The sequence below is a fragment of the Haematobia irritans genome, chromosome 5, assembly GCF_050003625.1.
Source record: "Haematobia irritans isolate KBUSLIRL chromosome 5, ASM5000362v1, whole genome shotgun sequence".
NCBI classification, from domain to species: domain Eukaryota; kingdom Metazoa; phylum Arthropoda; class Insecta; order Diptera; family Muscidae; genus Haematobia; species Haematobia irritans.
In genome coordinates, this window is record NC_134401.1 from 129,624,860 (window position 1) to 129,651,426 (window position 26,567).

The following is a 26,567-nucleotide window of genomic DNA, read 5'->3' on the forward strand; positions in this document are numbered from 1 at the left end:
ATGTTTATCGAGGTTAGGTTAGGAAAACTCCGTAGAAAGGAAAAATGGTGTCCACTTAGACTATGTTGGTCCATCGTGATTTCTCATAGAAAATAATACGGTTCTCTAGGTCTTCCATCCAGAAGCCTTGTTAAAGGCGAGTATATACTTTAAATTACAGTCCCGTACCTCAGTAATATCCTGAAAGAAAAAGAAATCCAATATCTTGTTTCGTCTAAAAGATAATGCCGGACACTGGCACAGAAAGTGGTAAGAGTCTTCTGTAGCCTCCGGGTCAAGGCACCATCTACAAATATCATCGGCCATTAAGCCAATCCTGACCATATGCTTCCCAAGTCTGTTGTGCCCTATTATGCACTGAAAAAAATATTGTCGTGAGGTCAAAGATTTCATGTCTTTAAAATACGAATACAAATTTTGCTTAGCATAGAAGACGCATTTCTCTAAAATAAAGTTATTTTCCTTGTCCAAAAGTCGATAAAATTTTCAATGAAGTCGTATTGTCCTTATAATTAAGTGATTTGACTTAAAAATGGGTATCTTAACATGAAAGAAAAAAGTTATAGGCTAAGGTCAACTTGAATTTAATATTTCAGAAAAATTCTTTAAATTTAATGAAAATGTCTTTAAATTTGTTGTCTTTTTGCATCTTGACTACAAAGCTAAAAATCGTTCAAATATAGGACATGTTTTTCAAAACTTTATTTTAAAGAAGTTTTTTACTTCAAACATAGCATAATTTCTACTGGAAGTCGAGTCCTAATTTGGAAAATAAAGTTGCCGTTAACTCGTTTTTAAAGGACTTTGATAGCATATGAAGAAAAAAAGCTGAGAAAGCGAAAAATTAAAATTTGCTTCCTAGAAGCAAGTACACAAAACCTAAATTTAAAAGAGAATTGTGTCTTAAAAGTATCCTTACTTGTATTCTCCGCTTCTTTGGCTCGGAATCAATACCAAATTTTTTAAAGTAAAGACAAAATCTTTGGAACCGAGTATGCTTTTTTTTCAGTGTGATGCCTATTAACGTCCTTAAATCCTCTCTATTCGTCGCCATTAGAAATGCTGAGTTTCTACTACTCTTGTCGTTCCATATCAATTTGGTCCGCTCGCTACCCACAGAGGAAGTCCATCGTTCCTTCCACAGATCATCGTATTTAACTTTGACCCTGTAAGTATATAAAGATAGCGGGGGTAAAACGTCCGTGACGATGTTATCCATAGCGCGTGCACCTTCCTTAACCAGCACATCTGTCTCTTCATTGTCCCTTATTCCATAATGTCCAGGTACCCAGCACAGAGTTATATATGCTGTTCAGCGAGAACTCTGAGTTCTCTACGACAACGGCCGACTATCTCCAATGTTATGTTCGTATTATCTAAGGCCTTCATTGCTGCCTGACTGCCTCATCAACAGAAGCTCCGCAGCTTTGGCAATAGCAAATATCTCCGCCTGAAAGATGCTACATGCGTTGTCCATTCCATATGACTCACTGATTCCTAGCTCCTCGCAGTAGATACCACTGCCCAGGCCTTCAGCCATTTTCGATCCGTCCGTATAAATGTTCAGATCTCCAAAAAGTATACGCTTTTCCTCCCAGTCGTCTATGCTTGGGATAAACAATCTTAGCTTGCCTTTATATACATGCCGAGTCGCCATATAGTCCGTCCTTAAATGTTGCCCAGTTGAAGCAACAAGTTCCGTGTGCCTACAGGTCGTGTTTCCGAGTAATGTTTATCAATAGTATGGTGACTTCAACTGAGGTCGTAGTTCACTCCAAGACTAATTTCATGAAAGACGTCAAAAATCAATTGTTGTTCTGGAAACCATTGATGCAGAGCACCATGTGACCAATCGTGAGATTCAGACAACTTGAAGAATACAATCGCAAAGGTTATTGTCGATTATTCAAAAAAAAAAAAAACTCCAAAATTACGATCGCGGAGCTTCGAAACACGTCTATGACATCGTGGCAGGTGATGAATCGGGGATTTACGCGTATGAGTCCAAAAGTAAACAGCAGACGACTGTATAGTATAGTGAGTATAAAACTAAGGAAAGAAATTTAAAATAAAAAATATTTTGCTATTTCTCGGCTGACATGCAATTCAGCTCGACCCAGAATATACACAATTTATGGGGTATTCTATCAATATTTCGATGTGTTACAAATGGAACGACAAAGTTAGTATACCCCCATCCTATGATGGAGGGTATAATTAATGTAAAAGATAGAATAAAGAAAAATAAAATTAATTAAATCAAATAGAATGAAATTGAAATAATTCATTGATTTAAAAATATTAAAGTGTTCATGCCTCATTCTTTTTTTGTGGTTTATTCGACTGATCATTTCTGACAAAGTCTCCTTATTTCCATTCTTTATTATTTTTGTATAAAATTTTACTTAATATGTGTGAAACCGGTTATAATTTTAATATTTACTGACCGAATTATTGAGTTGTTAGCAAATTAACATAATTTAATTTAAACTTCCTGCCCCATATTTTTAAAATGCCCTACTTACTTTTCTTAACGAGCTTAGATATCGAAGAAAATAAATAAATAATTTATGTAAATTACCCGATCGTCATAATTTTTCATGATCAAACATTTTCCGCAATTGCTTCAAGAAATTCCCCACAATGAATTGGATGTAAACATTATGAATTTAACTTATTTATGTTTTAATATTTACACATATCGCCCTTAACTTTGTAACAAGAAAAAAAAAAACCAGATGTTTTAACAAAACCAGAAAAAAATACTTAATGTAAGCTTAAAAGGATGATGGTGAAGGCTAATTAAGATCAAATCAATTGAATTCTGTGGTATTGCCATTCTGGACATCAATCAGTCAACATTAAAAATTGTCACAGTATAAAATTTATAATTCTATTTAACAAAAGTACAACGTGAAAATACGTGAAAAGAAAGTGCGTCAAATAAAATATTTTTTCTTTTAATTTTTTATAATTACAAATAATATAAAAAATTGATAAAATAAATTTATATAACAAATTTATAAAACAAACAAACAACAAATTATGAAACATCATTAGGTTTTAATGTTATTATCTTATGCCACTAATCAAACAATTCTGTGTTAATGGGTTGCTGTAAGTGATGGCTATTATCCGAAATTCTAGACAGAGATTGTTTTGTTAATGTTACGTTTGATGTTTGTTTCAATAAAAAAAAAAAAAAACATTTTAAATAATTTTCATTAAAATTTTCACTGTGGGAAAAACTCATATAACCTAAATTGTTATCATTGTGTTATGTTGTGAAAAATTAATAAAATTCAACTGGAAAGGTCAAACAATTAAGATGCTGGCATACAAAGTGTGGCTGATATGTATTCCAAGCAACTTCTAAACCGCTATCCAGATTACTTCGAGTGACAGTTCATTTTATTGGTTACAACCTTACAAAAGCATTTTGATGTATTGCATTCAGAAAAAAATTATTGTGATAGAACATATCGCGAAAACGAGGTTGGACTAAGCCTTTGAAGTTGCAAACAGTGCATGGGGTTGCATTGATGAGTTCTTGCACCTTTTACAAATTAGACTTGAAAGAACAAAGGTTTTCTTTTGCACGAAAGTGTTCTATTACCAAATTTGGTTTTTTTCTCGGATAATAAGTCATTCCAAATTGAGCTGTTTGTGAACAAAATGATCGGGCGTACTTGCCCAAGAGATCAGCTGCACCTTCGATTGGCCACCAGATTTTAATGGTGGCCACCGCCGATTTTAATGGTGTGCGATGGTAGCTCCCCGCTTTATTCAACCAAGAATGGCGCTGAAATTCTACCCCACAATGGCCACCAAAATCTGCGGATCTCAATCCGTTAGACTTTTGCGCCTGGGGCATTTTGTTAAGGTTGGCACTACGAGGGCGGTTCGGAAACTTCTTAGCCTATCAATGAAAGAGAATTGTTAGTTTTTCCTGAAACTTCAATACACTTAGTCCAACGCTTTTCTAGCAATTCTATCCCTTGATTAATATAGTTTTCCTCAAGGTCTTCAAAATAGTGGTTCACAACTGTAACTGAAAATCCATTTTATTTCGCTTAAAACGATCCAAACAAGCTTGAGAAATGTTCATTCTTATGCGTTTTTGATCGACTGTTAACAAATGCGGCAACCATCTTGCAGAAAGCTTTTTCATCTGTGGTTCTTCATGCAAAATTAAATGGACTCGATCATTTGAGATGCCCATGATATTAGCAATTTCACGCACTTTTATTCGTCGATCATTTAATACCATATCATGTACTTTGCCTACAATTTCTGTTGTTGTTGCCGCTTTTGGACTTCCACTACGTGGTTCATCTTCAATGCTTGTACGACCACGTTTAAATTTAGAAACCCATTTTTTTAATGTTGTATATGAAGGAGCACTTTCACCTAACACATTCACCATATCATTATGAATTTCTTGTCCCGATAAACTTTTTTTATGTAAATATTTGATGACTGCACGCATTTATAATTTTTCCATTGTAAAAAAAAATTGCGGATGCGTCTTTTTTGAACACCTGTTTCTATACGAAGGAGTTGCCAGATCGGGAAAAAAATTAACATGTGTTCATAACAGAGATGGAAGTTTCCAAAACACTTAACTTTTTTCTGTTTATACCGCGCTTTTTGTGCTAGACTAAGAAGTTTCCGAACTGCCCTCGTAAAAATTACCAAAGTATCAATCATCTTAAGACGGCACTTCATACACTGAAAAAAAAGCATACTCGGTTCCAAAGATTTTGTCTTTACTTTAAAAAATTTGGTATTGATTCCGAGCCAAAGAAGCGGAGAATACAAGTAAGGATACTTTTAAGACACAATTCTCTTTTAAATTTAGGTTTTGTGTACTTGCTTCTAGGAAGCAAATTTTAATTTTTCGCTTTCTCAGCTTTTTTTCTTCATATGCTATCAAAGTCCTTTAAAAACGAGTTAACGGCAACTTTATTTTCCAAATTAGGACTCTACTTCCAGTAGAAATTATGCTATGTTTGAAGTAAAAAACTTCTTTAAAATAAAGTTTTGAAAAACATGTCCTATATTTGAACGATTTTTTGCTTTGTAGTCAAGATGCAAAAAGACAACAAATTTAAAGACAGTTTCATTAAATTTAAAGAATTTTTCTGAATTATTAAAGTCAAGTTGACCTTAGTCTATAAATTTTTTCTTTCATGTTAAGATACCCATTTTTAAGTCAAAGCACTTAATTATAAGGACAATACGACTTCATTGAAAAGTTCATCGACTTTTGGACAAGGAAAATAACTTTATTTTAGAGAAATGCGTCTTCTATCTTAAGCAAAATTTGTATTCGTATTTTAAAGACATGAAATCTTTGACCTCACGACAATATTTTTTTCAGTGTAGGGATGGGCCAAGATACCGAAGAACCATAATTCGTGCCAAAGGTAGTCAATTCGAACAAATCTAGTTTGATTCTAAAATTTGATAGTATTTCCGCCATTTTTTGCTATTGAACAATAAAATTTTACAAATGGCAAAAATATTGGTCTACACCGAATCGATCTGAATGATCGGTTATGGCTTCTATAATCTATATATATACACAAAAAATGTATTCCTCTGAAGTCACTCGTATCTCGCGTGATTCAAACGTGAAGGCCACAATTTTCTACATTTTTCTACATTTTCTATAACTGGAAAAAATTTATAACATTAAATATTAATACTCATATGATTTTATTATTATCACCATTCTCCTCCATTAACTTGATTTTTAAAATGCGTATTCTCTTTTTTATTTATTTCAGTTACCAACTTTGTGGCATACAATTATTATAACCTCAGGGGTATATAAATAAATATAATTCTTAATTATAAGGTGAGTAATGCTATTGACTTCAATGTCTGTCAATTTTGGTTGCTTGCAAGAAATTTATGTGCCAAGCAATTTGTATGCAATTTATTTTTATTTTATTTTGCTGAACCTTGTTTTTCTTCTTTTTTTTTTTGTTTACTGCTTTTTTTTTTGCAAAACACCCACATGGTTTTGCATGCATACAATTTTAAAGTATATTGTTTTGATTTTGATTATACAATACTTGATGCATTTAATGGGGAGATAAATTATAAAAAAAAAACACACATACAAAGACTACGCTTAGCAGAAAATTGATTAATGAAGACATAATAAATTGAGATGATTAAATGACAGAAAGCTGCGAATCACAAAAGCAGAAAATAATATAAAAATTGATATTGAAATATATTATATCCAAAGAAATTTGTTAGAAGAAACAGCAGAAAAATCTGTTTAAACTACAAAAGGTCTGCTGAAAAAGATAAAACAGTCTATGAATTAACAAACGAGGGGATATGCAATAACACAATAAAAACATTATTCTATTCATTATTCTTGTATTTTCTTAAAAAAATTGAATTGTTGTCAAATTAAGGCATAAAAACAAATAAAGGAGGTCGAGGCCGACTATATTATACCCAGCACCACTCTGTATCTTCATTTTCCTTCAAATGTGTTGGGTGCCATATATACTGGAAGAAGGGTATTCTTTTCTGAGGAACAAAATTTTTGACAAACAAAGTTTTCTTTTGACGCTAAAAATTTGTGTTTAAAAGTAAATTTAAAAACAAAGAGGCAATCGTTGAATTGGTTACCATAAATTCTGATTTTATTGTTCTAAAAGAAAATACTTTATTAGAAAGGGGAATTTCCTTTGTCTAAAATTTCGTTCAGGAGGAAAATACTTTTTCTTTGGGTGTATAAAGGTTTATGTTTCCATATAAATATATTTAAATCTGAGCCGATTTGGACAAAGTTTTTAGACTTCTAGTTTAAAGCCAAAATACAAAATCCTCCAAATAAGCCTTAGCCTTTATTTTGATGCTTTTTTATATTTAATAGAAAGATTCAGTATCTTAGTTCGTATAAAGATTAGTTCTTTAAATCAAAAAAAAAATCTTGACTTTATACAAAATTGGCCTTCACAGAAATTCGTGTCCTAAATTTAATATAAACATTATTCTATTCATTATTCTTATATTTTCTTCAAAAAATCTGAATTGTTGTCAAATTAAGGCATAAAAACAAGCAAATTGTTTGCGAACGCATTTAAAAAAACTAGTATGGAAAGTCTAAAGGCGGGCGAGGCCGACTATATTATACCCAGCTCCACTTTGTATCTTCATTTTCCTTCAAATGTGTTGGGTGCCATATAAACTGAAAGAAGAGTACTCTTTTCTGAGGAACGAAATTTTAGACAAGCAAAGTTTTCTTTTGACGTTAAAAATTTGTCTTTAAAAGTAAATTTAAAAACAAAGAGGCAATCGTTGAATTGGTTACCATAAATTCTGATTTCATCGTTCTAAAAGAAAATACTTTATTAGGAAGGAGAATTTCCTTTGCCTAAAATTTCGTTCAGGAGGAAAATACTTTTTCTTTGGGTGTGTAAAGGTTTATGTTTCCATACAAAAATATTTAAATCTGAACCGATTTGGACAAAGTTTTTAGAATTCTTCTTTAAAACTAAAATACAAAAAAAAATAAGCCTTAGCCCGATCCGGCTGAAATTTGGTACATGGCGTTCGTATATGTTCTCTAACAATCATGCAAAAATTGGTCCACATCGGTCCATAATTATATATAGCTCCCATATAAACCGATCCCCAGATTTGGCTTGCAGAGCCTCTAAGAGAAGCAAATTTCATCCGATTGAGCAGAAATTTGGTACATGGTGTCAGCATATGATCTCTAACAACCATGCAAAAATTGGTCCACATCGGTCTATAATTATATATAGCCCCCATATAAACCGATCCCCCTATTTGGCTTGCCGAGCCTCTAAGAGAAGCAAATTTCATCCGATACGGCTGAAATTTGGTACATGGTGTTAGTATATGGTCTCTAATGACCATGCAAAAATTGATCCATAATTATATATAGTCCCCATAAAAACCGATCCCCAGATTTGACCACCGCAGCCCCTTGGAAGAGCAAAATTCATCGGAGTCGGTTGGAATTTGGTACGTGTTGTTAGTATATGGTATCCACCAACCATGCAGGAATTGGTTCATATCAGTTCATAATTATATATAGCCCCCATATAAACCGATCCCCAGATTTGGCTTGCGGAACCTCTAAGAGAAGCAAATTTCATCCGATCAGGCTGAAATTTGATACATGGTGTTGGTATATGGTCTCCAATGACCATGCAAAAATCGGTACATAATTATATATAGCCCCCATAAAAACCGATCCCCAGATTTGACCACCGGAGCCCCTTGGAAGAGCAAAATTTATCGGAGTCGGTTGAAATTTGGTACATGATGTTAGTATATGGTATCCACCAACCATGCAGGAATTGGTTCATATCAGTCCATAATTATATATAGCCCCCATATAAACCGATCCCCAGATTTGGTTTGCGGAGCCTCTAAGAGAAGCAAATTTCATCCGATCTGGCTGAAATTTGATACATGGTGTTGGTATATGGTCTCTAATGACCATGCAAAAATCGGTACATAATTATATATAGCCCCCATAAAAACTGATCCCCAGATTTGACCACCGGAGCCCCTTGGAAGAGCAAAATTTATCGGAGTCGGTTGAAATTTGGTACATGATGTTAGTATATGGTATCCACCAACCATGCAGGAATTGGTTCATATCAGTCCATAATTATATATATCCCGCATATAAACCGATCCCCAGATTTGGCTTGCAGAGCCTCTAAGAGAAGCAAATTTCATCCGATTGAGCAGAAATTTGGTACATGGTGTCAGCATATGACAACCATGCAAAAATTGGTCCACATCGGTCTATAATTATATATAACCCCCATATAAACCGATTCCCCGATTTGGCTTGCCCAGCCTCTAAGAGAAGCAAATTTCATCCGATCCGGCTGAAATTTGGTACATGGTGTTAGTATATGGTCTCTAATGACCATTCAAAAATTGATCCATAATTATATATAGCCCCCATATAAACCGATCCCCAGATTTGGCTTGCGGATCCTCTAAGAGAAGCAAATTTCTTCCGATCCGGCTGGAATTCGGTACATGGTGTTGGTATATGGTCTCTAACAACCATGCAAAAATTGGTTTATATCGGTCCACAATTATATATAGCTCCCATATAAACCGATCCCCAGATTTGGTTTGCGGAGCCTGTAAGAGAAGCAAATTTCATCCGATCTGGCTGAAATTTGATACATAGTGTTGGTATATGGTCTCTAACAACCATGTAAAAATTGGTCTACATCGGTCCATAATTATATATAGCCCCCATATAAACCGATCCCCAGATTTGGCTTGCGGAGCCTCTAAGAGAAGCAAATTTCATCCGATTCTGTTGAAATTTGGCACGAGGTGTTAGTATATGGTCTCTAACAACCATACCAGAATTGGTCAATATAGGTCCATAATTATATATAGCCCTTATATAAACCCATCTCCAGATTTGACCTCCGGTCCCTCTTGGAGGAGCAAAATTCATCCGATAACAACCATGCCAAAATTCGTCCTTTTCGATCTATATTATATATAGGCCCCATATAAACCGATCCCCAATCACATAGTTTAGGTGGCAGCCCGATGTATCAGGCTCACTTAGACTATTCAGTCCATTGTGATACCACATTGGTGAACTTTTCTCTTATCACTGAGTGCTGTCCGATTCCATGTTGAGCTCAATGACAAGGGACCCCCTTTTTATATCCGAGACCGAACGGCGTTACACATTACAGTGAAACCACTTAGAGAAGCTTTGGAACCCTCAGAAATGTCACAAGCATTACTGAGGTGGGATAATCCACCGCTGAAAAACTTTTTGGTGTTCGGTCGAAGCAGGAGTCGAACCCACGACCTTGTGTATGCAAGGCAGGCATGCTAACCATTGCACCACGTTGGCTCCCTAAATCACATAAAAAAGCACGATTGCCACTCGAGCCAAAAATAATATACCAAAATTTTATTGCCATAGAAAATTTTGTCAAAATTTTATATTTCTATAGAAAATTTTGTCAACATTTTATGTCTTTAGGAAATGTTGTCAAAATAAAATTTCTATTGAAAATGTTGTCAAAATTTTATTTCTTTTATTTCTTTGTTTATTTCACAATTTAATTTCTATAGAAAATTTGTGAAGCATTTCATAGTTGGAGAGGAATATTCTGCAAGATCTTCCAAATTATTAAGAATTCTACCAATATACATACCAAACAGTAAAAAATCTACCATTTTTGGTAGATTTGTGTTCATAATTGTATATAGCCCCCATATAAAGAGACCCCCATATTTCAATTTTGGCTCTATAATTTCCGCACAAAAGTTCATATCGGTTCGTAATTATTTCTTCCCTATATATACCGGTCAAGAACTGAATATATACGTATTTAATCGACCTTTCTTTTATTTACTATATATCCCTCCTGGACTAGCTTACAACCCAAGTAATATAATTGTGGATGACCGTCTTTAGTAGAAGTTTCTACGCAATCCATGGTGGAGGGTACATAAGATACGGACTGGCCGAATTTACGGCCGTATATACTTATTAATTCTTTAAATTAAAAACAAGTTCTTTACTTTATAGAAAATTGGCCTTCAAAGTCATACGAATTCAAAGGACGAAAATTTCAGAAATTCGTGTCCTAAATTTAATGTAAACATGTTTAAATCTAAGATAATTGATTTCTTTTCAAATTTCTTTATTTTAAAGAAATTTCTACTTAAAATTGAAATCTGCTACTAGTAATCTTTAAATACGACTTTCGAAATTGTGGAAAATTGAACAGATCATCTATAGATAGTGACCAAAATAGACTTAACGACTTCTAACCAAATCGAAAATAGCTGTTTCCTTATGACGTTATTTACATTTTTAAGTGTACTATCTATAAAAGTGGATAACTTTACTACTATGTTCATATCTACACAAACATCAGCGAAATACTCAAATTTGATAGACATTTGATGTGGTTAAAGTCTACGGATTTTTTTTGTATCGTTCATTTGATTACAGGCGCCAAACAATGAGCTAAGTCCAACCTTTGAACAATCTACATAAATGGGTAGACAGGAATTTGAACTTAACGAAATATTATAAATATAAATATTAAAAAAAAAAAACCTAAAACAGTAAATAGACTTTTTACAAAAATCTAACAGCGCCACCAATTAAGAAGCAAATAAGGCAAAATCCTACAAACCAAATATGAAATAAAAATTAAAAAAATATATATTGGTATTCGAATACAAACATTAATAAACGAATGACCCATTCTCATCACTCTTGTTATTAACTGCAAATAATAAAAATAAATAAATAAAAAATTCCATTATCTACCTGGGCTAGGCAATAGATATATCCCCAATTCCCCATTTTTGATATGGCCAAACGGACGCGTTTAATGATATGAAAATATTGACGAATTTCATTAGCACACATGAATCTGGTTAACGAGACATCGATATTTTTGGTAGATGTTTCATTCCACCTAAGCAAAACTCAATGGAGTGGGACGCCTCTGATTCAAATAATCACATAAAACTTTTTTTTAGGAAAATGAGCAAGAAAGTACATATTGACATAAGTGTGAATGAAGTAAGCTTATTAAGCGGAACTAAATAGAAATCGCCCCTAAACGAATGACAAATAATCACTTAAATATGTTCAGCAAAAAAATAGAAATAGAGGTGATAACCACCTGTATTCCTATGCGTAATAAGATAATCAATTATACCCATTTCCTTTGGGTTGCGAATTTATCAAATTTTCCATTTTTTTGGAATATTTTAAAAGTATATATTATAACAAAATATTTTGTACACCGAAAAAAAATAAAATTATACAACCTAAATAATGGCCGTTTGCAGGCCATAATTCGTGTCAAAAGTAACCAATTCGGAAAAATCTAATGATATTTCCGACATTTTTCGCTTTATAACAAAAAAATATAACCCTTAACTTTCTTGGATTAAATATCAGCCATCCTGTAGTTACCTCTTCTCTTATCATCATCACGACATTGAGATTGTATCTCTTTAGAATTTAATTTAAATATTTGCATAATATTACAACACAAAACTCACACCTCAATTTAATATCCTCTAGAGCTCTTAGCGGTACATTCAAAACTTCTCATTTGTCAAGATATTATAATTCAATAAAAAAAAAGTTTAATGTATACAAAAATTGCTATAAATTACTAGTAATTTTCTGTAAACAAAAATTACAACAGACGATGGAGTCATGTATACGTTTTTCAAGTGTCTTTCATATTTGGTAATCTTACCTTCAATTTAATGGCATTTAATTCGGTGTGTTTTGTTCTACCTGAAATGCAAATGGATGTAAGATAATATTTTCATAAATAAAGTATTTCATTTTTTAATAGGATTGATTCAATTCAATTAAAATCTAATTTATTTAAATACAATCTGTACTCGATATTTATATCAAATTTTGTTTGATTATATTCAATTAAATGTATATTTATTTCGACTTTCCATTAAAGATTTTGCTTCTTTGAAATAAAGACAGTTTTGATACAGTTATCTAACTTTAAATCTAGTCTCCATAAAATTAATATTAGATTCTTTTTTCAAAATTTTATTTCTATAGAAAATGTTGTCGAAATTCTCTGTGTATAGAAAATGTCAAAATTCTATGTCTATAGAAAATTTTGTCACAATTTTCTGTCTATAAAAAATTTTGTCAAAATTTTCTTTCTATAGATAATTTGGCACAATTTTATTTCTATAGATAGCTGATGGCCTTAGCAGCCAATGCTACTTTTCCCTTTTCTTTTTTATCATACATTTACTGTATGATTAAAATAAACAATAAATAAATAAATAATTATTTCTATAGAAAATTTTATTTCTTTAGAAAATGTTGCCAAAATTTTATTTCTATGGAAAATTTTGTCAAATTTTATTTCTATGGGAAATTTTGTCAAAATTTTATTTCTATAACAAATTTTGTCAAAATTATCTGTCTATAGAAAATTTGGGCAAAATTTTATTTCTATAAAAAAGTTTGTCAAAATTTTATTTCTATAACAAATTTTGTCAAAATTATCTGTCTATAGAAAATTTGGGCAAAATTTTATTTCCATAAAAAAGTTTGTCAAAATTTTATTTCTATAAAAAATTTTGTCAAAATTATCTGTCTATAGAAAATTTGGGCAAAATTTTATTTCCATAGAAAATTTTGTCAAAATTTTATTTCTATAGAAAATTTTGCCAAAATTTTATTTCTATAGAAAATTTTGTCAAAATTTTATTTCTATAGAAAATTTTGTCAAAATTTTATTTCTATAGAAAATTTTGTCAAAATTTTATTTCTATAGAAAATTTTGTCAAAAATTTTTTTCTTTCATTCCTTTTGTTTTCTTATTGTTGGTTTTTGTTCTTTAATCATTGTTGTTGTTTTTTTGATTTTAGCTCAAAACCATACATTGACTAAACTACAAGTGTAGCTTAACCAACAGAGGAAAAGAATGTTTGTCAAATTTATTTGGGCAAAGCCTTATAGACTGCAAGATGGTTGGATGGACGCCCGTTTCGGAATTACCACATTCCTCATCAGCATCCTCTACTTGCAGCAAAACTATCAACCAATTATCAGAATAAATTCAGGCAGTTCATTAAACCCAACAATAAACCACACTTGAACACTCCGACACTTGAACCCTTCTATAGAAAATCTTGTCAAAATTTTACTTCCATAAAAAATTTTGTCAAGATTTTATTTCTATAGAAAATTTTGTCAAAATTTTATTTCTATAGAAAATTTTGTTAAAATTTTATTTCTAACATATAGAAAATTTTCTCAAAATTTTATTTCTATAGAAAATTTTTGACAATTTTATTTCTATAGAAAATTTTTGAAAAATTTTATTTCTATAGAAAATTTTGTCAACATTTTATTTCTATAGAAAATGTTGTCAAAATTTTATTTCTATAGAAAATGTTGTCAAAATTTTATTTCTATAGAAAATTTTGTCAAAATTTTATTTCTATAGAAAATTTTGTCAAAATTTTATTTCTATAGAAAAATTTGTCAAAATTTTATTTCTATAGAAAATGTTGTCAAATTTTATCTCTATAAAAAAGTTTGATAAAATTTTATTTCTATAAAACATTTTTTCAAAATTATCTGTCTATAGAAAATTTGGGCAAAATTTTATTTCTATAGAAAATTTTGTCAAAATTTTATTACTATCGAAAATTTTGTCAAAATTTTATTTCTATAGAAAATTTTGCTAAAATTGTATTTCTTTAGAAAATTTTTCAAAATTTTATTACTATTGAAAATTTTGTCAAAATTTTATTTCTATAGAAAATTTTTGAAAAATTGTATTTCTATAGAAAATTTTCTCAACATTTTATTTGTATAGAAAATTTTATCAAAATTTTATTTCTATAAAAAATTTTGTCAACATTTTATTTCTATGGAAAATTTTGTCAAAATTTTATTTCTATAGAAAATTTTTTCAAAATTTTATTACTATAGAAAATTTTGTCAAAGTTTATTACTATAGAAAATTTTGTCAAAATTTTATTACTATAAAAAATTTTGTCAAAATTTTATAACTATAAAAATTTTTGTCAAAATTTTATTACTATAGAAAATTTAGTCAACATTTTGTTAACATTTAATTTCTAAGAGAATTTTTTTGAAGAACCTCTTAAATGGGGTGGAATATTTTGCAAAATCTACCAAAACATCAAGAATTTTATCAATCTACCAATCAGTAAAAAATCTACCATTTTTGGTAGAATATTGCCAACTGTGGCAATCGTGTCACCAGACCGTTGTACTATTTTCTGAGATTTCTGCACTACCAGTATTGTTATAACGATTTATGCTGCGATACACATTTTTTTCATTTTTAGTGTTTGAGCCATCATATTAATATGTTAGCTTTAATAAACTCCAACACTTATAAGTTTGGTGGCTTGTAAATAATATAATCAACTGTCTATAAGGCAAATAGAATGTAGCTGTCATATACTACATTAGCAAATGTACTAGTTTGAATACCACCTTTCTTTTGTATTTATAGCTGCAATTCATATCTGGCTAACTTCATTGTTATATACATTTCATATTTGTTCTTCGAGAGATAATTTTGTATGCTAAAAATGTTGTTGAATTTAATTTATTCAAATGATGGTGTATGCCATCATCCTCCCAATGTATGATTTAATGAAAACAAACCAAAAATGTTCCTCCTCAGTTTGCATAAACGACGATATTAAGATGCTGTTTTTGGTATTTTAGTACAAATGTTTTTGTCGGATATATTCGTGTACGTCACTCACTCATCATATCCAGGTTAGTTGATGGGCAACATTGCACTGTGCATTCATATATGAAAATACTTTCGATTAAAATGTATTTGACTTTTTTAACATGGATTACCATGTTTTTTGAGAATTGCATTTAGCTGTTTTCTCTCCAATACCACATGGATAATAAAGGCAAATATATAATGCAATTGAAAGTTGTAGAAAAAAAATATATTTAATATTGTGTAAACTATTAATATTGTGTAAACTGTGTCCTAAAATTTTGGTTTACCTTTTAACTTTTTTCTCTTTGAGCCACTGTCTTGTTCATCATATAAGCTTGTCTCACCACAAATTACTGTAATGAGAAGAAACATGAAAGGTGATCACAAAGCTCAACACCAAAAACAGTTTCTCTTATTAAGGTGACACTTTTGAATAAGCACGATCACGATCTGATCGTCTACCAAAACCTGAGATTGTCTCGAGCCTCATATTCCCTCTCTTCGTCTCTGTGTGTGTGTGTGTGTGTTTCTCCACAACTTAAAATTATACCACAAAAAGCTGAGTGGCGGCAATTTTATACAAGTTTATCACAGACAAAAAATATATAATACATATGTTTGTCTATTCATATACATATATATTCATCATACATACAGACACATATATATTGACAAATATATTTACAGACGATATACATTGGTTTGGATGAATGTATATTGCTATGTGGATTACTGAATGCATTCATGTACATTTATTTAACTGATGGCGGCACTCCCATGTGTCAGTCATTAGTCTATCGGCTGAAACTATTTAGAAGAACAAAAAAAATCATCATCATTTAAATACCAGTAAATATCGAATTGTGATTTGTTTTTTAACCCATTTGGGGAGGGAGGAAGATAATATTTGTGTTCATAGGAAGTATTGGTGGGCAGAGGGGTGCCTATTGGCGAACAATAATTCATTATTGTATATTTGTATTAACCAAAAAACGTATAGCCAAAAGTTCCAAACGTCAAAGTGTCTTCAACATTCAAATGATGCAATTGCAGTGTTGCCAGCACAATGCATATTAGAAAATGTTAGTGATATTTGTAAGTGTTTCAAAACTTCTCGGTAACTTCCCGTTTGGACTAAAGTATTAAAAGGAAGTCCACTCATTGATAAGAGAGAATTCCACCACCTCCCACAAAAAAGCACTTCCAAAATAACCTCCCAAAGATGTTCTTTATTTTAACTACACGGGAATTTCTTTTAATTCTATTTTTTATAACTCGTTGTTTTCATCGATAATTTTAAGTTGTTTTTTCAAATATGATAAAAATAGAGTACGAATTAATAAAATGGTACGAATTATTTAGGATATGTCGAAAAAAAATGATATGTAAATACATTCTAGAAAGAGTACGAATTTTAGAAAATATTTTGGATGAAACGTTTTAGACATGCGATTTTAAAAATCATAAAAAAATACTTATTTAGCAAAATATCACAAATTTTTTTAATTCACATTCAAATTCGCTAGGCTGTGATATCACAATGGAATGAATAGTCTAAGCGAGCCTGACCTAACCTACTATGTTTGTACTGGAATATCAAGAAACCAGAATGTCCCAGCAAAAACAATTGGAAGTTGTTCTAAAGGCATAACTTTAAAATCTCTTCCAAAAATTTCTTCCCAAAGTTGTTATTTAACTATACTGGAAGTTTTTTAATTCAATTTTTTTATAACTCCCTTTTTTCATATTTTTAATGGGTAAATTTAAATTTTTTGTTCAATAGGTTAAAGTAAGAATTAATAAAATGCGAAGTTTTTAAATTTATTTGAGGTCAAAGATTTCAGACAAGCGTTAGACCGCATTACAAATCAAAAGAAATTATAAAAATTATTTATTTAGCAAAATATCACAACATTTTTTAATTCACATCCAAAACTCTGAATTCGGATCACAACTAAAAAAAATGATGCAAATTCAGTGCAACGGCTGTTGAAATGGTGGTCATCTGCCCTATGATAAGCCCATGTTAAATTCATAGCTTCTGCGCCAATTTTGCACCACTTACGAATCCAAAAAGAACATTTTCACTACTTTTTTGGCTACGCTTTCGTTGCTGCGATAAGAAAGGTTTAATGTTGAAGGAAACCGTGTTTGAACGTAGCTTCCGCAGCCATTCTATGCTCTAAAGCATTTAAACAGATTTCTCTCGCCAAGATCAAACTAGTCACTGTTGCGCTTTTTTATATCCTCCATATACCCTTCACCATAGGATATACACCACCTGACGAAGCAACGGAACGCATGCAACATATATTGAACAAGTATATACGGCCGTAAGTTCGGCCAGGCCGAAGCTTATGTACCCTCCACCATGTATTCCGTAGAAACTTCTACTGAAGACTGTCATCCACAATCGAATTACTTGGGTTGCGGTAATACTTGCCGATGGCAAGGTATTCTTAAAACTTCCTAACACCGTAATATATACCACATAGTCCATACGTGGTATATATTAAACTAAAAAAGACCGATTAACTACGTATATAATTAAGTTTAAAGTTTCTATAGAAATAAAATTTTGACAAAATAAAATTTTGACAACATTTTCTATAGAAGTAAAATTTGGAAAAAAAATTTCTTTAGAAATAAAACTTGGAAAAAAATTTCTATAGAAATAAAATTTTTACAAAATTTTCTATAGAAGTAAAATTTTGACAAAATTTTCTATAGAAATAAAATTTTGACAAAAGTTTCTATAAAAATAACATTTAGACAATGTTTTCTATAAAAATAAAATTTTGGTAGATTATTTTTGGCTCCAGTGGCAACCTTGACCAAATTTCCAAATTTCAACCGGATCGGATGAAATTTGCTTCTCTTAGAGGCTCCGCAAGCCAAATCTGGGGATCGATTTATATGGGGGCTATATATAATTATGGACCGATATGGACCAATTCCTGCATGGTTGTTGGATACCATATACTAACACCACGTACCAAATTTCAACCGGATCGGATGAATTTTGCTCCCCTAAGAGGCTCCGGAGGTAAAATCTGGGGATCGGCTTGAATGGGGGCTATATATAATTATGGACCGATATGGCATGGTTGCTAGAGACAATATACTAACACCACGTACCAAATTTCAATCGGATCGGATGACTTTTGCTCCTCTAAGAGGCTCCGGAGGTCAAATCTGGGGATCGGTTTATATGGGGGCTATATATAATTAGGGGCTGATGTGGACCAATTTTTGCACGGTCATTAGATAACATACACCAACACCATGTACCAAATTTCAGCCGGATCGGATGAAATTTGGTTTTCTTAGAGGCTCCGCAAGCCAAATCGGGGGATCGGTTTATATGGGGGCTATATGTAATTATGGACCGATATGGACCACTTTCTGCATGGTTGTTAGAGACCATATACTAACACCATGTACCAAATTTCAGCCGGATCGGATGAAATTTGCTTCTCTTAGAGCAATCGCAAGCCAAATTTGGGGGTCCGTTTATATAGGGGCTATACGTAAAAGTGGACCGATATGGACCAATTTTTGCATGGTTGTTAGTGACCATATACTAACACCATGTACCAAATTGCAGCCGGATCGGATGAAATTTGCTTCTCTTAGAGCAATCGCAAGCCAAATTTAGGGGTCCGTTTATACGGGGGCTATACGTAAAAGTGGACCGATATGGCCCATTTGCAATACCATCTGACCTACATCAATAACAACTAATTGTGCTAAGTTTCAAGTCGATAACTTGTTTCGTTCGGAAGTTAGCGTGATTTCAACAGACGGACGGACGGACGGACGAACATGCTCAGATCGACTCAGAATTTCACCACAACCCAGAATATATATACTTTATGGGGTCTTAGAGCAATTTGTGTTACAAACGGAATGACAAAGTTAATATACCCCCACCCTATGGTGGAGGGTATAAAAATGGGCTTGGACTATAGTCATTGAAGTTCAAATTGTGCAAGAGCTCACCGATGCATAAAAAGAGTTGGACAGGCATAAAACAAGGAGTTACTTCGCTTGCACGAAAGTGGCCATTTATCGAATTCAATTTTCTCCGATGAGAAACTATTCCAAATTGAGCAGTTTGTGAGTAAATAAAACGATCGGGACTATTTGCCAAAGAGGTCAGCTGAAAATTTCCCCATTTATGTAAACGTTGGGTCAAAATAAATGCCGAAAAAATGTCCTCAATACAGTACTGAAACCCTTGGCAGGCAAACATTTTGATCCGCAAACCATGGACATACGACCAGTATTCAGCTCCCAGAGCAAAATGTTTTTGGATGGGGAACATAGAACATTTCTGTCGCAAAAATATTGTTTTCTCGTCAAACAAAGTAATTGTTGTCGAAATCAGATTTATAATGTCCGAGAAATTTTGCTCTACACGCAGGGAAGGAATATGATCACCTCAAACATGTTTCAAGAGCAAAATGTTATTTTTGTATGATGACCATGTAACATGTTTGTCACTAAAATGTTATTTTCTCGTCAAATATAAATTGCTTGCCGAAATCAGATACATGATTTCCGAGAAAATAACATGGTTGCGAAAACCATATTACATGGTCACCGCCCAAAAATAACATTTTGCTCTTAAAACATGTTTGAGGTGATCATATTCCTTCTCTGTGTGTAGGAGGTGAAATTTGCTTTAGGATGTGATCCTTTTTGTTAGCACCAGTCATGCTGACTTCCGAACTTCGACGAATAGCCTCCATATAAACCGATCCCGATTGATTTTTAAGCCTCCAAAGGCCATAATTTTCATCCAATTTAGATGAAATTCGACTGTGGTGGAATCTGTAATAAATCTTTGTATGTATGGTAAAAGATAGATTTAAATACATTAAAATTTGTATGTTTAAATTTACCAGCTGATACCACCGTTACATATTTTTGTACTTGTTCTTTTCAAATCAGCTTTGGATTTTCTTTTAGTCCGTCAAGATATGGTTGTACAAAATTTCATAGAATATGGCAACCCTGTATCTACGTATGACACTAAACTTCAAACTATGTCACTAAACGACAACCACCTATTCAAAGTGCTGACATTCATTTGTTTTCATGCCTTACTATTGTCAGAGATGTCTTCAAGTAATTTACATTGTAATCCCACCTTAAAATATTAATGAAAGGTGTAATTATAATAGCGATCATACTTTACTAACGATAACTGGCCATAATGGTTTCAATTGTTTAAGAGGCCTTTGTGACACAGGGATTGAAGTTTTACATAATTAAAATGTAATATAATGTCGTTTGAACATTTTAAAAATTTTGCTAAAAAATGGCAACACAAAAAATTAATATTGGTCAAGAACACAAGAGTACATTATTGGTTATTGACCAATTCAAAAAAAAAAAAAAAAACAAACAAACATATGTGACTGGGGATTTTCTAAATTGCACCATAGTGTCAATCATTTACTAAACAAGTTGTGATTGCAAGCTTCAAATAGCATTTATTCAATTTTGGCGCCATAGAAACAAAATATTACACACAGAAAAAAATTTCCGTAGTTAAACTAACGCCAAGTTTAATTAATTTTTATTGCAAAAAAAATTATTTGTTTGTAGTTCAATTTTAATATTTTTTGCGAAATTTTCCACAGTCCAATGAAATTTTCGTTTTTTTTAAGTATGTCTCAAACATTTTATGAGCTAAACGCGAGTATAGAGTTCAATGACCGTACACATAAGTTCATTTTTAACTAAAGCAAATGAAAATTTTCGTACGATTCCCAAAAATAGTAAGAATGAACTATTGTATGGTTAAAATGGTCATGATTTGGCACCAATGATTTTCTTATATGCTTTTAGATAAGTTTTTCTTCAATGAGAGGGAGTAATTTCGAGAACAACAGTTAAAAAGTACAACATGGTACTAAATTTTCCTGGTTTTAACAACACTTCGTGGAAATCTCAAAATATGGAGTACAAAATAGTTCAATTTTCGTGCGAGGTAGTTCATTCTTGCTATAAAACAGTTTACTTTTTTTTCGGTGCACTCTAAGAAATATTACATAGATGGAGAGATTCTATATTTTATTTTAATATTTTCGTATTAATCACACTTTAGTATGAAAATAATTTATTCAATGAAACAATTATGAAATTTATTATACAGACATCAGAAAGACCAGAGATTCGTGTGGTAAATTCAATGAAACAAATGTAAAGCATAGAATGTGAACCTTCTTTAAATAAAAATTTCGTTATTATAAGAAATATGTCCTTTATATTGTATAAATAGCGTTTACTAAAATTTAGTTTGCGTATTCCTTCATATTAGGTCAATAGTTTTTCAATGTATGATTGTTGGACTTAAAAATAAAATTCTTTAAAATACATATCTTTAGTGGAAAGAAACTTTTTGTGGCTTTAAATGAACACCAAACCAACTATTTTTCTTTTTTTTTTTAATGTTGGGGTAAAGCGCCATCCTCCCACATGTTTTGTTTTATGTCTGCATGAATTGAATTACCACTGTATTTTTCCAGGCAACTTCTTTATGTTTTAGCCGAAAATATTGCAAACACTTCAGAATTCTTGCAACTTCAATTTGGTATCCAAGTGTTAAACACAAATCAAACCAAATAAGTGTAGGTTTCTGAGCAAGTTTTCTGTTGTATTTTCTTAGCTTTCTGGCAATAATTTATGATTTTTAATGAATTGTGAAATACACGTTTTAAAACTCATTCTTTGTAAGATGAATTGCGATACTGAGAAATGAAAAATTATATGTAAAAATTGCAATTAAATTAGAAATAAAATAAAATTTTGACAAAATAAATAGAAATAAATTTTTGACAAAATTTTCTATAGAAATAAAATTTTGACAAAATTATCTATCGAAGTAAAATTTTGACAAAATTTTCTATAGAAATAAACTTTTGACAAAATTTTCAATAGAAATAAAATTTTGACAAAATTTTCTATAGAATTAAAAAACATAGCATTGATGTTTTTATCTTATTTTTTATATCCAATATTTCGGTTGACTTCGTCAAAACTGTTTTCAAGGTATTTACACTTATTGTAGTGTACACACCTTCACACTCTGTTTTACAGTGTAAAAGCTGTGCACACTAGAATAAATGAATATGGTTTTGACGAAGTCAACCGAAATATTCGAAATATAAATAAGATAAAAGAATCAATCCTATGTTTTTTAATCGACCTTTAGCCGGAACTATGAAGAGTGTTGCTCAGAAGTAAAATGTTAACATTTTATATAGAAATCAAATTTTAACAAAATTTTCTATAGAAATAAATTTTTGACAAAATTTTCTATAGAAAACTATTTTGACAAAATTTTCTATAAAAATAAAATTTTGACAAAATTGTCTATAGAAATAAAATTTTAACAAAATTTTTTATAGAAATAAAATTTTGACAAAATTTACTATAGAAATAAAATTTTGACAAAATTTACTATAGAAATAAAATTTTCACAAAATTTTGAAAAGAAATAAAATTTTGACAAAATTTTCTATAGGAACAAAATTTTGACAAAATTTTCTATAGAAATAAAATTTTGACAAAATTTTCTATAGAAATAAAATGTTGACAAAATTTTCTATAGAAATAAAATTTTGACAAAATTTTCTATAGAAATAAAATTTTGACAAAATTTTCTATAGCAATAAAATTTTGACAAAATTTTCTACAGAAATAAACTGTTGACAAAATTTTCTATAGAAATAAAATTTTGACAAAATTTTCTATAGAAATACATTTTAACAAAATTTTCTATAGATATAAAATTTTGACACAATTTTCTATAGAAATAAAATTTTGATAACATTCCTATAGAAATAAAATTTTGACAAAATCTTGTAAAGAAATAAATTTTTGACAAAATCTTCTATAGAAATAAAATTTTGACAACATTTTCTATAGAAATAAAATGTTGACAAAATTTTCTATAGAAATAAAATTTTGACAAAATTTTCTATAGAAATAAAATTTTGACAAAATTTTCTATAGAAATAAAATTTTGACAAAATTTTCCATAGAAATAAAATTTTGACAAAATTTTCTATAGAAATAAAATTTTTGACTCAATTTGTTTTAAATACCCCATAGTGAATTATTAATACTTTTAACATGTGTACGAAGATTTTCTTTTGTTTTAGTAAGAGTTGAACTTATTTGTACGGTCTTTGATATTTTTAGTTCATACAATTTTTGAGATATACTGGAAATAAAGAAAATTTCATTGTGCTACGAAGATTTTCTTTTGTTTTAGTAAGAATTGAACTTATTTGTACGGTCATTGATATTTTTAGTTCATACAATTTTTGAGATATATTTAAAATAAAGAAAATTTCATTTTGCTGTTTAAAAAAAATTAAAAATCAAAAAAAAAAAAATAAAATAAATCTTCTAAGATAAATAAACAACTGACTTGTTTTTCTTTGTATAAACTCTAACAAAATTAATGTAGTTGAAATAAGTCAAGAATCCTTTGCACTAAATTTTATTATATATAAATAAATTAAATTACATTAGATTCATTTAATTTAAAGTAACTTAAATTAAAAAAAAAAATATTTTGTAATTATTTCTAAGGTTCAAATGTAAATATTTTCCTAACTATAAATATTGTACTAACTTTTTTGTAATATACTTCGATTACCATAAAAGTATTTAAAATTATTTATTTTTATAGTCATTAATTAAGCTTGTCTCTCATCAATTTGTACGTCAGCGCCAGCCAAAATTAGCATTTACAAAAAAAAAAACAACAACAAAACATTGGAATAATAGGAAGAAGAAAATGTTGCATACTTAATTGCTATTTATTATTTGCGTTTACCAGTATTCCTTTTTTGGCTATGGCCCTACTCAATTAGTTTCACTAATTTATGCACACATTTTTTTTTGTACTGGAAAATGGTTTTCATGTCAATTTGTATAGATTTTTGTTGTGTTAAACATTTTGTACTTTGTCCACTAGATATAAAATTTGTGGGGGGTTTCATTTAATTCATAGTGTTTCGTTACTTATTTCGAACGTGAGCTGCCTGACAAATTACAAAACACCAAAAAAAAAAAAAAATAAAAATAATACAAAATAATTTATTAAAATACCAACAATTTTTCTTGGAATTTTAAATTTTTATTACATTTATTTAATATGTAAGGAAGCGAAACGGTGTAAAAACAAAAAAATATATACATATTCATTGACATTTTGAGAGTGTTGCGGGTGATCATTTTATAAGTATTTTAATTATTTTAACAGAACGCTATATAGAACTTGTTTAATATTCTAATTGATATTCATAGTATTGATACCGAGATAAGTTGTCTATTATTTGATATTTATGTAAATAGAAGTTAATCGATTAAAATAGTTTGTAAGAAATTCACACAGAAAAAAGGTAATCCTTTAAATCATGCTAACTTAACTTATTTTTATTGCAAAAAAATGTTATATTATTTTTTTACTTTTATGTTTTAAAAATTTTTCTCCCAGCCTAATGAAATTTTTCTTTTGCCAAATATGTCTTTGAATTAAGGAAATGTTTCCTTAAAGCAAAGAAAACCATTTTGTTTTTTTTTACAACAAATAATTGCCAACATTTAATTCTATAGAAATTTTATCAAAATTTTATTTCCACAGAATATTTTATTAAAATTTTTATAATTTTTCTATAGAAAATTTTGTCAAAATTTTATTTTTATAGTAATTTTTTTAAAAATTTTATTTCTATAAAAAATTTTTCACAATTTTATTTCCATAGAAAATTTTGTCAAAATTTTATTTCTATTGAAAATTTTGTCAAATTTATTTCTATAGCACATTTTGTCAAAATTTTATGTCTATAGAAAATTTTGTGAAAATTTTATTTCTATAGAAAATGTTGTCAAAATTTTAGTTCTATAGAATATTTTGTCAAAATTTTATGTCTATAGTAAATTTTGCTAAAATTTTATTTCTATAGAATATTTTGTCAAAATTTTATTTCTATAGAAAATTTTGTTAAAATTTTATTTCTATAGAAAATTTTGTCAAAATTTTATTTCTATAGAAAATTTTGTCAACATTTTATTTCTATAGAAAATTTTGGTAAAATTTTATTTCTTTAGACAATTTTGGTAAAATTTTATTTCTTTAGAAAATTTTGTCAAAATTTTATTTCTATAGAAAATTTTGTACAAATTTTAATTCTATAGAAAATTTTGTCAAAATTTTAGTTCTATAGAAAATTTTGTCAAAAAATTTTATTCAAAAGCAAAGAAAACCATTTTTTTCGAAAAATAATTGCCAACATTTAATTCTATAGATATTTTATTAAAATTTTATTTCTACAGAAAATTTTATTAAAATTTTTATCATATTTCTATAGAAAATTTTGTCAAATTTTTATTTTTATAGTAATTTTTTAAAATTTTATTTCTATAAAAATTTTTATTTCTATTGAAAATTTTGCTAAAATTTTATTTCTTAGAATATTTTGTCAAAATTTTATTTCTACAGAATATTTTGTCAAAATTTTATTTCTACAGAAAATTTTGTCAACATTTTATTTCTATAGAAAATTTTGTTAAAATTTTATTTCTATAGAAAATTTTTTCAAAATTTTATTTCTATAGAAAATTTTGTCAACATTTTATTTCTATAGAAAATTTTGTCAAAATTTAATGTCTATAGAAAATTTTGTCAAAATTTAATGTCTATAGAAAATTTTGGTAAAATTTTATTTCTTTAGAAAATTTTGTCAAAATTTTATTTCTATAGAAAATTTTGTACAAATTTTAATTCTATAGAAAATTTTGTCAAAATTTTAGTTCCATAGAAAATTTTGTAAAAAATTTTTTTTCAAAAGCAAAGAAAACCATTTTTTTAAAAAAAATAATTGCCAACATTTAATTCTATAGAAATTTTATCAAAATTTTATTTCTACAGAAAATTTTAATAAAATTTTTATCATTTTGTCAAAATTTTATTATATTTTGTCAAAATTTTATTTTTATAGTAATTTTTTTAAAAAATTTTATTTCTATTGAAAATTTTGTCAAATTTATTTCTATAGTAAATTTTGCTAAAATTTTATTTCTATAGAATATTTTGTCAAAATTTTATTTGTACAGAAAATTTTGTCAAAATTTTATTTCTATAGAAAATTTTGTCAAAATGTTAATTCTATAGAAAATTTTGTCAAAATATTATTTCTATAGAAAATTTTGTCAAAATTTTATTTTTATAGTATT

General features: G+C 29.5%; 1 protein-coding gene across 2 annotated transcripts in view; it reads left to right on the plus strand.

Moving 5' to 3' along the window:
- Gp150 (leucine-rich repeat domain-containing glycoprotein 150) overlaps positions 1-26,567 on the plus strand; it is a 113,649-nt gene that overhangs the window by 69,799 nt on the left and 17,283 nt on the right. For both annotated transcript variants that reach the window (XM_075313376.1, XM_075313377.1), the window contains exon 3: positions 5,793-5,863. The gene's annotated coding sequence lies outside the window, so the exon portion shown is untranslated. The remainder of the gene's footprint in view (positions 1-5,792; positions 5,864-26,567) is intronic.